This window comes from Bos indicus, chromosome 15 (assembly GCF_029378745.1).
Source record: "Bos indicus isolate NIAB-ARS_2022 breed Sahiwal x Tharparkar chromosome 15, NIAB-ARS_B.indTharparkar_mat_pri_1.0, whole genome shotgun sequence".
NCBI lineage: Eukaryota > Metazoa > Chordata > Mammalia > Artiodactyla > Bovidae > Bos > Bos indicus.
This window is the reverse complement of record NC_091774.1, coordinates 74,607,545-74,620,890: the sequence shown is the minus strand read 5'-3', so window position 1 is coordinate 74,620,890 and position 13,346 is coordinate 74,607,545.

The window sequence follows — 13,346 nt, the reverse complement described above, 5'->3', positions numbered from 1 at the left end:
CTCATTTGAAAAGACCCTGATGCTGGGAAAGATTGAAGGCAGGAAGAGAAGGGGACGAGAGAATGAGATGGTTGGATGGCATCACTGACTTGATGGACATGAGTTTGAGCAGGCTCCGGGAGCTGGTGATGGACAGGGAGGCCTGGCATGCTTGCAGTCCATGGGGTCACAAAGAGTCGGACACGACTGAGCTACTGAACTGAACTATTTGTTATGAAATAATTCACGTGAACTATAAGGTCTTATCCGTGTACACCCACCCAGCTTATACATCATCGACGCATGCCTCCTGATGCCTGTATGGGGTCACATCTTCTCCTCCCCTGATCCCAGAGGGGCCACCATCACAATGCCCCCATCCGATCCTTCCAGCCCCCAGCAAGGCCATAGCAGCCACGCCCTTTTTATGGAGTCACTTCTCCACCAGGAGCCTAGATGGTGCTTTTTGCATATTATCTCACTTAGTCTCCATGACAAAAGTCACTCTAGGTAAGGTGACTATCCCTTTTACCAGGGAGGATTCTGAGGCTCAGAGCGGTTAAATAGTTTGCCTGATGACACACAGCATTCAGGCCCATGGAAGGTAGGTTCCCAGATAGCCCTTTGCCAGATGCCAGTTAGGTCTAGGAGAGCCCCTCCCACACAAGTAAGGGCAGGGGGAGGGGGTGGTAGCCCTTAGGGAGTGACCACCTGACTACAGTCTCTAAAGTCACTGGCAGTTCCCAAAGTCCAGTCTCTTGGGAAGTGAGCGGTAAAACCATGGGCTGGCCCCAGGGATGACTTTTGGTCTTCCTCAGATCAGATCAGATCAGATCAGTTGCTCAGTCATGTCCAACTCTTTGCGACCCCATGAATCACAGCACGCTAGGCCTCCCTGTCCATCACAAACTCCTGGAGTTCACTCAGACTCATGTCCATCAAGTCAGTGATGCCATCCAGCCATCTCATCCTCTGCCGTCCCCTTCTCCTTCTGCCCCCAATCCCTCCCAGCATCAGAGTCTTTTCCAATGAGTCAACTCTTCGAGTGAGGTGGCCAAAGTACTGGAGTTTCAGCTTTAGCATCATTCCTTCCAAAGAAATCCCAGGGCTGATCTCCTTCAGAATGGACTGGTTGGATCTCCTTGCAGTCCAAGGGACTCTCAAGAGTCTTCTCCAACACCACAGTTCAAAAGTATCAATTCTTCGGTGCTCAGCCTTCTTCACAGTCCAATTCTCACATCCATACATGACCACAGGAAAAACCATAGCCTTGACTAGACTAACCTTTGTTGGCAAAGTAATGTCTCTGCTTTTGAATATGCTATCTAGGTTGGTCATAACTTTCCTTCCAAGGAGTAAGCGTCTTTTAATTTCATGGCTGCAGTCACAATCTGTAGTGATTTTGGAGCCCAACAAAATAAAGTCTGACACTGTTTCCACTGTTTCCCCATCTATTTCCCATGAAGTGATGGGACCGGATGCCATGATCTTCGTTTTCTGAATGTTGAGCTTTAAGCCAACTTTTTCACTCTCCTCTTTCACTTTCATCAAGAGGCTTTTGAGTTCCTCTTCACTTTCTGCCATAAGGGTGGTGTCATCTGCATATCTGAGGTTATTGATATTTCTCCCGGCAATCTTGATTCCAGCTTGTGTTTCTTCCAGTCCAGCATTTCTCATGATGTACTCTGCATATAAGTTAAATAAACAGGGTGACAATATACAGCGTTGATGTACTCCTTTTCCTATTTGGAACCAGTCTGTTGTTCCATGTCCAGTTCTAACTGTTGCTTCCTGACCTGCATACAGGTTTCTCAAGAGGCAGGTCAGGTGGTCTGGTATTCCCATCTCTTGAAGAATTTTCCACAGTTTATTGTGATCCACACAGTCAAAGTCTTTGGCATAGTCAATAAAGCAGAAATAGATGTTTTTCTGGAACTCTCTTGCTTTTTCCATGATCCAGTGGATGTTGGCAATTTGATCTCTGGTTCCTCTGCCTTTTCTAAAACCAGCTTGAACATCTGGAAGTTCATGGTTCACGTATTGCTGAAGCCTGGCTTGGAGAATTTTGAGCATTACTTTACTAGCGTGTGAGACGAGTGCAATTGTGCAGTAGTTTGAGCTTTCTTTGGCATTGCCTTTCTTTGGGATTGGAATGAAAACTGACCTTTTCCAGTCCTGTGGCCACTGCTGAGTTTCCCAAATTTGCTGGCATATTGAGTACAGCCCTTTCACAGCATCATCTTTCAGGATTTGGAATAGCTCAACTGGAATTCCATCACCTCCCACTAGCTTTGTTCGTAGTGATGCTTTCTAAGGCCCACTTGACTTCACATTCCAGGATGTCTGGCTCTAGGTCAGTGATCACACCATCATGATTAACTTGGTCATGAAGATCTTTTTTGTACAGTTCTTCTGTGTATTCTTGCCATCTCTTCTTAATATCTTCTGCTTCTGTTAGGTCCATACCATTTCTGTCCTTTATCGAGCTCATCTTTGCATGAAATGTTCCCTTGGTATCTCTAATTTTCTTGAAGAGATCTCTAGTCTTTCCCATTCTGTTGTTTTCCTCTATTTCTTTGCATTGATCGCTGAAGAAGGCTTTCTTATCTCTTCTTGCTATTCTTTTGAACTCTGCATTCAGATGCTTATATCTTTCCTTTTCTCCTTTCCTTTTCGCTTCTCTTCTTTTCACAGCTATTTGTAAGGCCTCCCCAGACAGCCATTTTGCTTTTTTGCATTTCTTTTCCATGGGAATGGTCTTGATCCCTGTCTCCTGTACAATGTCACGAACCTCATTCCATAGCTCATCAGGCACTCTATCTATCAGATCTAGTCCCTTAAATCTATTTCTCACTTCCACTGTATAATCATAAGGGATTTGATTTAGGTCATACCTGAATGGTCTAGTGGTTTTCCCTACTTTCTTCAATTTAAGTCTGAATTTGGCAATTGGTCTTCCTATGTCAGGACTAATTATAAACTGAAGCCAGAGAGACCCTCACGTCATAAACTTTGCTTGAAAACCATCTGTGCAACTTCTTCCTATAAATGAGTCATTCCTGGGGGTCCTGTGTACTCCACTTGGGTGCAAACAGGCCCGGGGTGGAGGATGGGGGGATGAAGGGTGGGGGGTGGTCTGGGGAGGACTCTGAAGGGATGAGTCTTCAAGGCCAGGTTCAAACAAAGCCCAGAGCAGTGTGGAGAGGCTCCGTCCCCTAGCCTGCCCCAATCTCCTACCTCACTGGAATGCACCCCTGCTCCTGGTGGTCTGGGGTCCAGGACACAGGAGAGAGGAGGAGGAGAGTCTGTGTCACCTTGGCCCAGGAACAGGGACCAAGGAGCAGAGACAAACCTTTCCCTACCTCCTATGCCTGCATATAAAAAACAAACAAACAAACAAAGATGATAATTGCAAACCCATTTCCTTTACCCTGATCAGCTGCTACCAAGGCACCCTTCCTGATCCATTAATACTGGGAACAGCCATTCTGGCCCTGCGAAGACTGTCCTACACCTACCAGGGTGTAGGAGATGCTGAGGAGAAAGGGACTGGGTCCCTCCTAGGCCCTCTCACCCAGGGGATAGGGGAGGGAGCCTGTGGGGAAGCAGGGCTCGGCCTCCTTAAGCACACACATATACTCCTGCTCGCCCCTGTACCTCCACCCGCTCCATCCCACCCCAGCCATGATTCCAAGGCAGAGATTGAGCCTCCGTTTCTATAATTCCTCCTGCCTGTCCTCTTACTGTTTAGATGTATAATTTGGCTCTGGAAGCAGGTGAATAGGATCTCCTATTTTCTTGAATGAATACAGGAATCTATGAATGATTCCCATTGGACAGATGGACAAACTAAGGCTAGACTCTGCCACCAGCAAGTCATCGCAGACGAGGCACCCACTTCCATTCTTTTCTATACAGCTTCACCCCAGAATCTTACAACATTTCCCAATTTTAATAATTTTGATAGTTCTGTTCCATTTTTTTTTTTAATGTGGATCTCTGTTGCTGATGGTAGCATAAGACTGAACAGAAACAGCAGTTAAAAACTGATGGGGAAGCTCAGAAACAAATCACCAGCCAAGGCTGGACAGCTTGGGTGGCTGGGTGTCTTTGTCCCCGGATGCAAGAACAATCCTTGTTTGTTATTTCATTTTTCAGATACAAATAATGAATATCATTTGCCAATCTTTCTTCTGGTAAAATGGTTCCTGGTTTCCACACAGCTCAGCTTTGTGTTTGTTTCTGTCTCCCCCACAAGACTGGGAGCTCCCTGACGGGAGGGAGTGTATTTTATACATGGATCTCTGTGACCCCTGTGACCAGGACAGGCCTTGGCCAAAAACAGGTGATCAGCTAATGTTTGAATAACAAAAATCATGGCGGCTGTTCCTTGAGGAGGCAGCTTAGTTAAGAGTTATAAGGACGAGCTCTAGGATCACGTTTGCCTGGATCTGGGTCCAGACTCGATTTTCTCAAACTCTCCGTGTCTCAGGCTCTTCATCTGTGAAATGGGCTGATAGTACAGTCATCCCCTGATTTCCACAGGAGACTGGGTCCAGGGCTGCCCCACCCCCACCTCCATCCCTGTAGATATCAAATCCCGGGATGCTCAAGTCACTTATATAAGTGGCCCTGTACCTGTGGACTCTGGATCCGAGCATATGGAGAGCCGGCTGCATTTCCTTCACAGAGCTAAGTATAAGACTGAATGGCTGTGGCAAGCCAGCTCGAACCAGGCTCACATCCGTACACCACAGCAGGAGGACACGGTTCCATTCAGTTGCTCAGTCGTGTATGACTGTTTGTGACCCCATGGACTGCAGCACGCCAGGCCTCCCTGTCCATCACCAACTCCCAGAGCTTACTCAAACCCATGTCCATTGAGTCGGTGATGCCATCCAACCATCTCATCCTCTGTCGTCCCCTTCCCCTCCTGCCCTCAATCTTTCCCAGCATCAGGGTCTTTTCCAAGTGAGTTCTTCACATCACGTGGCCAAAGTATTGGAGTTTCAGCTTCAGCATCAGTCCTTCCAATGAGTATTCAGGACTGATTTCCTTTAGGATGGACTGGTTGGGTCTCCTTGCAGTCCAAGGGACTCTCGAGAGTCTTCTCCAACACCACAGTTCACAAGCATCAATTCTTCGGTGCCCAGCTTCCTTTATAGTCCCACTCACATCCACACACGTATTTGTTTAGCCTCTGCCTTGTGACGGTTCCTGGCTAAGCTGTCCACGTACTCCGGTCACTCCACCACCACAACCCCTGTTCAGTGAGGTCTACTGTCGCCCCTTTTGCACATGTGGGGAATTTGAGGTTCAAAACGGTTAAGAAACTGCAGAACGGGATTTAATTCAAGGTTTGCCTAACTCCAAACGCCATGCTTTTAACCAGCATGCAAAGCTGCTGGTGATCTGGTAAGCGAGTAGAGATGCCATTGGATGGCATCCCTGCTGCTGGTGGTCTGGTAAGCGAGTAGACATGCCATTGGATGGCATCCCTGACCCGGCACATCCCATTCCTTTCCCAGTGTCCCCATCCCCACCCTCTGTAGGTGCTGGAGAAGGGAAAACATTCTCTCCACAAGGCAAGGCCAAGAACAGCAGCCACAGGCACTGCTGAGCCTCTGAACCAAAGTCTTCAGCTGCCAAAGTTAGCCTCTTGTGTGGGATTAACAACCCATTTGTTTTAGCCGTTATTCCTTGGGTTTCCTATTACACACAGCCAGGAGCCTTCCTGATGATCCATGGCAACAGGTGATCTGTATTTCAAGGTGTTCACACAGGTTTCTTGGCTGGATGAAGCTTAAACACATCCATCTACTTTTGAATCTGCCCCAAACCACACTGAAACGATAGTCAAGGGATGGTTTTGCAGCCATGAAACTACAAAGGTAAGGAGAATAGGAGAGGGGAAAACAGCATGAAAAAGCCTGCTGCTAACCGGCAACCAGACAGGTTGTAGCTGACTTAGATCCCAGACAGCTGGATCCTAAACCAACACTTGGGGAAAAGCAGACATTTAACCTGATTGGCGCTGCAGAATCCCCTGGGGGATCAGGAATTGTCAGCCCCCAGGATCTCTGGAGGGCTTCACAGGTGGCTCAGTGGTAAAGAACCTGCCTGCCAGTACAGGAGATGCAGGTTCGATCCCTGGGTCAGGAAGATCCCCTGGAAAAGGAAATAGCAACCCATTCTGGTATTCTTGCCTGGGAAATCCCATGGGCAGAGGAGCCTGACGGGCTACAGTTCATGAAGTTGCGAAAGAGCCAATCATGACTGGAAGTGGGAATGGTGGGCTGAAATAAGGGGTTTGGTTGAAAGTTCACAGAAAAGCAGGTGGAGTCACAGGTCCCCTTCCCATTCCTTGCAGTTGGGCAACCCCACTCGGACCCTGCCCCTCCCGCTCACCCCCACCTGGCAGAAGATGCTGAGAAACTGAAAGAATCTTGTCTGGAACTCCCAGGACCCCAAAGAAACCGACACCAGGGGTTCCCAGAAACATGGGTTCACTCCAACCCACCCACAGTGAAGCTGCAACACGGCACCCTCTGCTAAGCTAAAAAAACAAACAGAAAACAAAAACCCCTGACACTTGCATCCCACATGAGAGATTCCAGTTTAATGGTCTGGGATGTGGCCTGGACACGGGGATTTTAGTCTCCCCACACGAGTATAATGTGAAACCAAGGCTGAGAACATCTGTTGAAGACACGTGTCTCCCTCACTGAGGTCCATCAAAGCCGCTCTAGCTAAGTCCCTGAGGCAGAGGCTTCTGGAAACATCTTAGAAGGAGAGCCCAGTCTTTATCTCCGGTCCAAACTTTCCTGGGGGCCAGAACCGGCAGCTCCACTGGATGCCTTAAAAGCACCTCAGATCCAGACACACACCACGATATTTACCCTCAAACCTTGCCCTCATCACCCCTCATCCCAGGGACAGCCACTGCCATAACAGAAGGCAGCATCCTAAGACTCATCCTTGACGTGCCCTGTAAATTCTGTCTTCTGAGTGTCTCCCACGACTGCCCCAGTCACACTGAACAACCATCAGCTGTCAGTAGAACGGTAATGTGACTGTCTCCTCCTGACAGATCTCCCCACAGGTCCATTCTCTATGCCATCCCAAGCAAGACCATCTCAAAACACCAGCGCTAGTCATGCCGGTCATTCCTCTGCTACAAGCCACCCATGCCGGATCAGTTGCCAGGGGCTGCTGTAACAAAGAACCACAAGCCAGGGGCTTATGCGGCCGAGCTCTATCGTCCCACTACTCTGGAGGCCATAAGGCTGGGACTGGGTGAGGCAGGGCTGATCCCCTCTAAGAGCCGTGAAGGAGAATCTGTCTCACGCCTCTCCTTGGGCTTCTAGTGGCTTGCACACGGCTCTCCCTGTATCTCTCCATGGTCTTTCCCCTGCTTGCATCTGTCTCTGTGTTCAAATCTCTCCTTTTTAAAAGGACATCAGTCATATAGGATGAGGGCCCACCCTCATAACCTCCTCTTGATTATCTGCAAAGAGCCTATTTCCAATAAAATCACTCTCACAGGGGACTTCCCTGGTAGTCCAGTGGTTAAGAATCTGCTTTGCAATGGAAGGGGACGTGGGTTTGATCCCCGGTCAGGAAACTAAGATGCCACACGCCATGGAGCAACTAAGCCCGTGCCCCCTCTGCTGAGCCCACGTGCTCCGGAGCCCACGTGCCCCAACAAACTCGTGTGCCACAACCAAGACCCAATGTAGCCAGCTAAACAAATAAATGTAAAAACTCACTTTCACAGGTACTGGGGTTAGGGCTTCAGCATCCTTCCGGGGGAGGGAGAGACACGATTCAACCCGAACACATGGCTTCTCACTGTTTTTAGAATGAAGACCAACCTCATCCCAGGGCATCCTATTCCTGCGAGGGCTGGCCCAGCTGCCTCTCCCACTTAATTCTCTCCCTTGCTCTCTGGCTCCAAATGCTCTGGCCTCCTTCCTCTTAAATGCAGCTCACCTTTCACCGTCTCCTGGGGAGGGGAACTTTCTCCTTCCTGCCCCCTCACTTACTGGCTTCTACTAGCCCCCTCCACCCCCTCACAGTCTCTCCCAGGTCAGGTCATGTTCCCCGGGACACACTCTCCTTTGCCCTCTCCACCCTCAAAACATCTGCATGGCAACGAGCTACTCATGCTGTCTTCTCCACCAGGAAGAAGGTAAGCTCCCTGAGGACAGGCACTAAATCAGTTCTGTTGACAGCATCACCCATGCACGTCCTCCATGTGGGCAGAGAATCCTATGCCCGACAGGAAGATGTCATCCTCCAATACGGAGGCACGATAGCCTTCATAGTCGCTGTGGAACCAGAGTCTCAGGTTGGAACCCCAATGCCACAACAGCCATGGTAGGTCACCTAACCTTCCAGAGCGCGAGTCTTCATTGACCAACGGGACTAAGGACACCCTCCCCCATAACACCTGGCACCCTGCCCTGCAAGTTCTAAGTGGGGGTTCATTCTCCTCTGCCTGGAAAATGTATGAAACTGGGGATCACAGCAGGAGCAGAGGTTCCCAGCGCCACTGTGCCCACATCACTGTCCCTGTCTGGGGTGTATTTTATTCTGTCCAGGGTGGGAGTGGGACTAAAGCAGTGGTCTAACCTCTGACGCAGTGTCCCCCCTTTTATAGTAAATATTTAGTAACATCCCCTTTACCTCCCAAGATGAAATTCTTGGGAACAAAAAACAACCCATTCACTAAACTAAAATACAAATACTCACACACACACACTCTGCTCTAATGCTAATACAAAGGAGAAACAAAAGAAAAATATTTTATACTAAAATCACAGACATTTCAAAACTATTTCAGTAATGGTATGACTACACCAAAGTCACACATTTGAGAGATGACCGCAAATGACCCAGCTACAAATCCAGACCACACTGGAGCCTTAAATCAGCCGCTCAGACACCTCCTGAGGCATTGCCAGGGAGGTCTCTATTTTCTGAGCTGGTGAAAAATGCCTGGTAAACAGTACAAAGAGATTAATGTAATTGCAATCTCGAAAAATGAACCAAATATAAAAAGGCAAAAAATACTGTGTATTTAGATGTCAAACAGAATGATATTCCAGGTTCAGATACTTAAAAACAGATTTTCCCCCACAACAGCGGTTTTCAAAGTGTGGTCCCCGGACCATCAGAGTCAGCATCACCTGGGAGTTGTTAGAAACACAGACTCACTGCAGACCCACTGAACTCACTCAGGAGTCGCCATGTGATGGGGTTTTAGGCAACAGGATAGGAGTAGAGGCGGCCTGTATCCCTGTAGAAGCTCAGGGATCTGTTTTCAGGCCCTGTGTGTTCAGGTGTGGAAGCGCTGCCCTGCAGGAACGTGGGAGGCAGGAGAGTTTCTGCCCAGCCCAGAATCCGCAGCATCCTTGGCCGGTGGGCCGCCTGTCACTGGAGTCACCCAAAATGCACCCACTGAGTTCTGAACATCCCTGTTGAGAACCACTGGACCGTCTATGGTCAATAGGAATCCTCTCTTCTCAGGTTTCCTGAAATCCTTGACTTGGCGTGGGACCACTGAGAGGGGGCAGGCGTTGGAATGAGCAGGCGGCAGGGCACGGAGTCGCGGAGCCAGCTGGGATGCCAGGTGTCCTGGCCCAGCCATGCTGCTCACCCCAGCAGGGCTGGCCAGGGGACTGGTTCTGCTTCCGGTGGCTGGAAGTGTTGGGGGAAAGGGAGGCTGAGCTTCCAAAGGGCCTTTCAAACCGCAGCTGCACGCGCTTGGCCGTGGAGGCAGGCCTGGTCTCGGCTCCCTGGCTGGTACAGGGGGTGGCGCAGAGATTTGTCCTCCAAGCAGAGGAGACCATCTGAGAGTCTGAGACATTACCCACAGCCCAGCCCGGCCCATTCCGCAAAGGAAGGGGAGGGACAGCCTCCTGGGGTCTGGGCTCCTGCAGCTGTAAAATTTGGTCCTAGAATGCTGAGAGTCCCAGGAAGGGTGCTGGGCCTAGAGCCACGCTCCCACCCTCCATGAGCTCTGCCCGCCCCCGCCCTGACCGATGGGCAGCCCCACAGACCAGGAAGGGTGGGGATCCATGAACGGCTCCAGTCATTCCAGTCCAGCGTGGTCTGGACTGTGTCTATGCCAGCACGTGGGGGTGGCCGGGAGCCCATCTCCCTCCATGGTCAGGGGTCTGCCTGTTGGTCTCCATGCACACACGCAGGAGCTAGCATCACACTGGTGGTTGCCTTGGCAGAGATGGTTAGTGTTCACCCGAATCCACATCCTCCCCTCCTTCTGGGGCACACACTAGCCCCCAGGTCTCACTTCCTCACTCAGGAGTCGCCATGTGATGGGGTTTTAGGCAACAGGATAGGAGTAGAGGCGGCCTGTATCAATTCTTTTAAGTGTAGCTGGACTTCCTCACAGTCTCACTTTCTCTTTCTGCTCATTGGGTGCAGATGACAACAAGGACCTAAATAATGGTAGAGCCTCAAAATGGAGGGAGCTTGGGTCCCCTGATCACTGTGTGGAGGAAGCCATATGCAGACCAGAGCATGCCTCTCAACCTTACATGTGAAAGGAGCATACTTCCAGCATGTGGGTACCATCAGAGTGTGTGTGGTCTACACTGGCTAACATATCCCATTATACCAGCGCGTAGAGACTCTCAGGTCTTCTCTGTTAGAGTTGGCAGTGGGGATGGCATTTGTCAAGGTCTTTCCCTTACAGTAGGGTGTGAATCTCTAACACTGATCCCGCCTTCCACTTGGGTAAATTGAGGTTGATCATCAGAGGTGTCTTGGCAGACATGAATGCACTCATCAAAAGTCAGTGCTGAGTCATATGCCAAAAGTTAATGATTGTCAACACGCCAAGCCACTACTAGGCTCTCAGGGCACCAGGTAAACGCAATGCATTCCTGCCCAGGGGCTGAGGGGATAGACCTTGGCCACGTGATAATGATCACCACGGGGAGGGACACAGTGGGGGCATGAACACCTGGCAGGTAGAGCCCAGATCCAGGAGGGATTTGTGCTGTCCAAGAGGCTGGGAAGACTCTACCCAGCAGTGGCAGGTAACTGGGACAGCCCTGAAAAGAGGAGGGAGAGGTTAAGAAAAGAAGGGGAGGGAGGGAGAAATTCCAAGAAAGGAGAAAGGCTCGTGCAAAAGCAAGACTTGTGAAAGGGCTGAGTTGTTTGGGAAGTAGTGATGGAGACGAAGTATCCTCAGGACCAAGTTAAAGACAGGGTTGGTGGGGGATGGGGAAGGCATCACTGGGACCAGATCACAGAGAGCCTGAGTTCAGCATGAATGTTGGAAAGTTATGAGGAATGGAATGACAGCATCCTTACCATCCTCATCCCAGGGTTTCCACTTGGAAAATATTTCACATACTGTGATCGAAGAGCTGTGTAGTCTGCTGACACTCACAGCAAGCCCATGGGGCAGGTTCTCTAGGATCCCATTTTGCAGATGACAGAATTGAGGTTCCAAGCATTTAAAAACTTGCCCAACGCCACCCAGTTGTAGGGCTGGGACTTGCACTCACTAGAACATAAGCTTCCTACTTCATTTAGGTTACTGCTGCAGCACAGAGTCAGACCGCAAATATTTGGGGGATGGCGGTGAATGAATAAATCTAATTCCAAAACTCTACAGCGCTAATCAGACTTTTTATTTAGAAAGATGCCCTTGGCTCTAGCGGGAGAGCAGAGGCGGGAAAGCCAGCAGGAAGGTTTGGCAGCGCCCCAGGAGAGGCTGGCCCCGCACAGCAGTGGAGGAGACGGGAGTGATGTAGCAGAGCTGGGCTGGGCGGACTTTGCAGAGCAATCAGGTAACAGGAGCTACAATTTACTGAGGATAATAAGATGAGACGGTTGGATGGCATCACCGACTCGACGGACACTGAGTTTGAGTAAGCTCCCGGAGCTGGTGATGGACAGGGAAGCCTGGCGTGCTGCAGTCCATGGGGTCGCAAAGAGTCGGTTGGACACGACTGAGCGACTGAACTGAACTGAACTGAATAGGAGCTACAATTACTAAGTGTCCAGCCCTGTCCTAAGCACTTCACCAGTGTTAACTCAATATCTCTTCCCCGCAGGCCCATGAATAGAGGGATCTCCTTAGCTCCATTTCACAGATGAATAAATTGAGGCACAGAGAGATGAAAGGCCACGGATCTAGTAAATGAGGGATGTGGCACACCAGGGTCAGAGCTCTGTGCAGGGAGGAGGAGGGGCAGGGGCGGAGGCAAGGGCGGCTCCCAGGTTTCTTGAGGGGTGACTGGGGCAATTAAGACCAGCCAGGCAGCAGGCCAGGGGACTGTCCGGCCTCCTGGCCGGGCCAGCGCTCTGGGTGGCTGTTTCTCTAAGGGCCCCTGAGGTCACTCTGGAGGAAGCCGTGTGTGGGACTACAGATGACTCCACCCAGTGCGCAACCTCAGCAGTGATGACTGCTGCCGGGGGCCTGAGGGTGCTGATGGCCACGAGGGGCCAGGCTTGCAGAAGAGGGGGCCTGGGCGGGCAGGGCTGAGCCCTGACAACGGGGGGCCAACCCCAGCTCCCCACTTTCTCCATATTTCCAACAAGTGACCAGCCCCCACCCCAAAGCCCCCTTTGGGCACCTGACCTTTGCCCCTCTTGGCTGAGGGTGTGGTGCCTGAGCTGGGAGTCAGGATGTGGGGGCTCAGGCCACATGGAAGGAAAGGGCTGGGGGCAAGGAGCCAGGGAAGGACACGGTCCGGCTTGGAGTCCCTCCCGTGAGAGAGACCTGCAGCCACCACATGGCCCCAGGCAGCAGAGGAAACAGGAGGCTTCTCAAAATAGACCAGGAGCGTGCAGCTCAGCGGCATTTCCCTGCTCCCACCATCTGGCCGAGCCTGGGCCGGAAGAGAGGCAAGGGGGTGGGGGGGCGGGGGGCAGGGGGTGGGGGGAGCAGTGTGTGGATGGGCTCCCCCTGAGCCAAGCAGACGCCCAGCACCTCTCCCTGCCAGGTTTGCCCTTCCTCTTCTGTGGACTCTCATGACAGGGCTGCCAAGGCAAGGATATTGCCACGCAGGAAATGAGGCAGGTGCGGCTCAGAGAGGTGAAGTGACTGGTCCAAGGCCACACAGCTGGCAAACGGCAGAGCTGAGTGGGTCTGAGTCCCGGGTGGAGGCACGAGGCAGCCTGCTCACCCCGGAACCTGCTAGGAGTCTCCAGCCTGTTGGCTCAATTTCTGCTTAGACCAGCTCCCCTTGAAAGCCAAGTTCATAAGGACCCGCCTGGTGGCACTGGCCTGCCTGCACTGGGTGGGCCAGGGCAAAGTGAGGCTCGGTGCCAAAGAATGGTAGGGGCACGGTGGGCAGACCCTGCTAGGGTTCTGCGGGGGAGGAAGG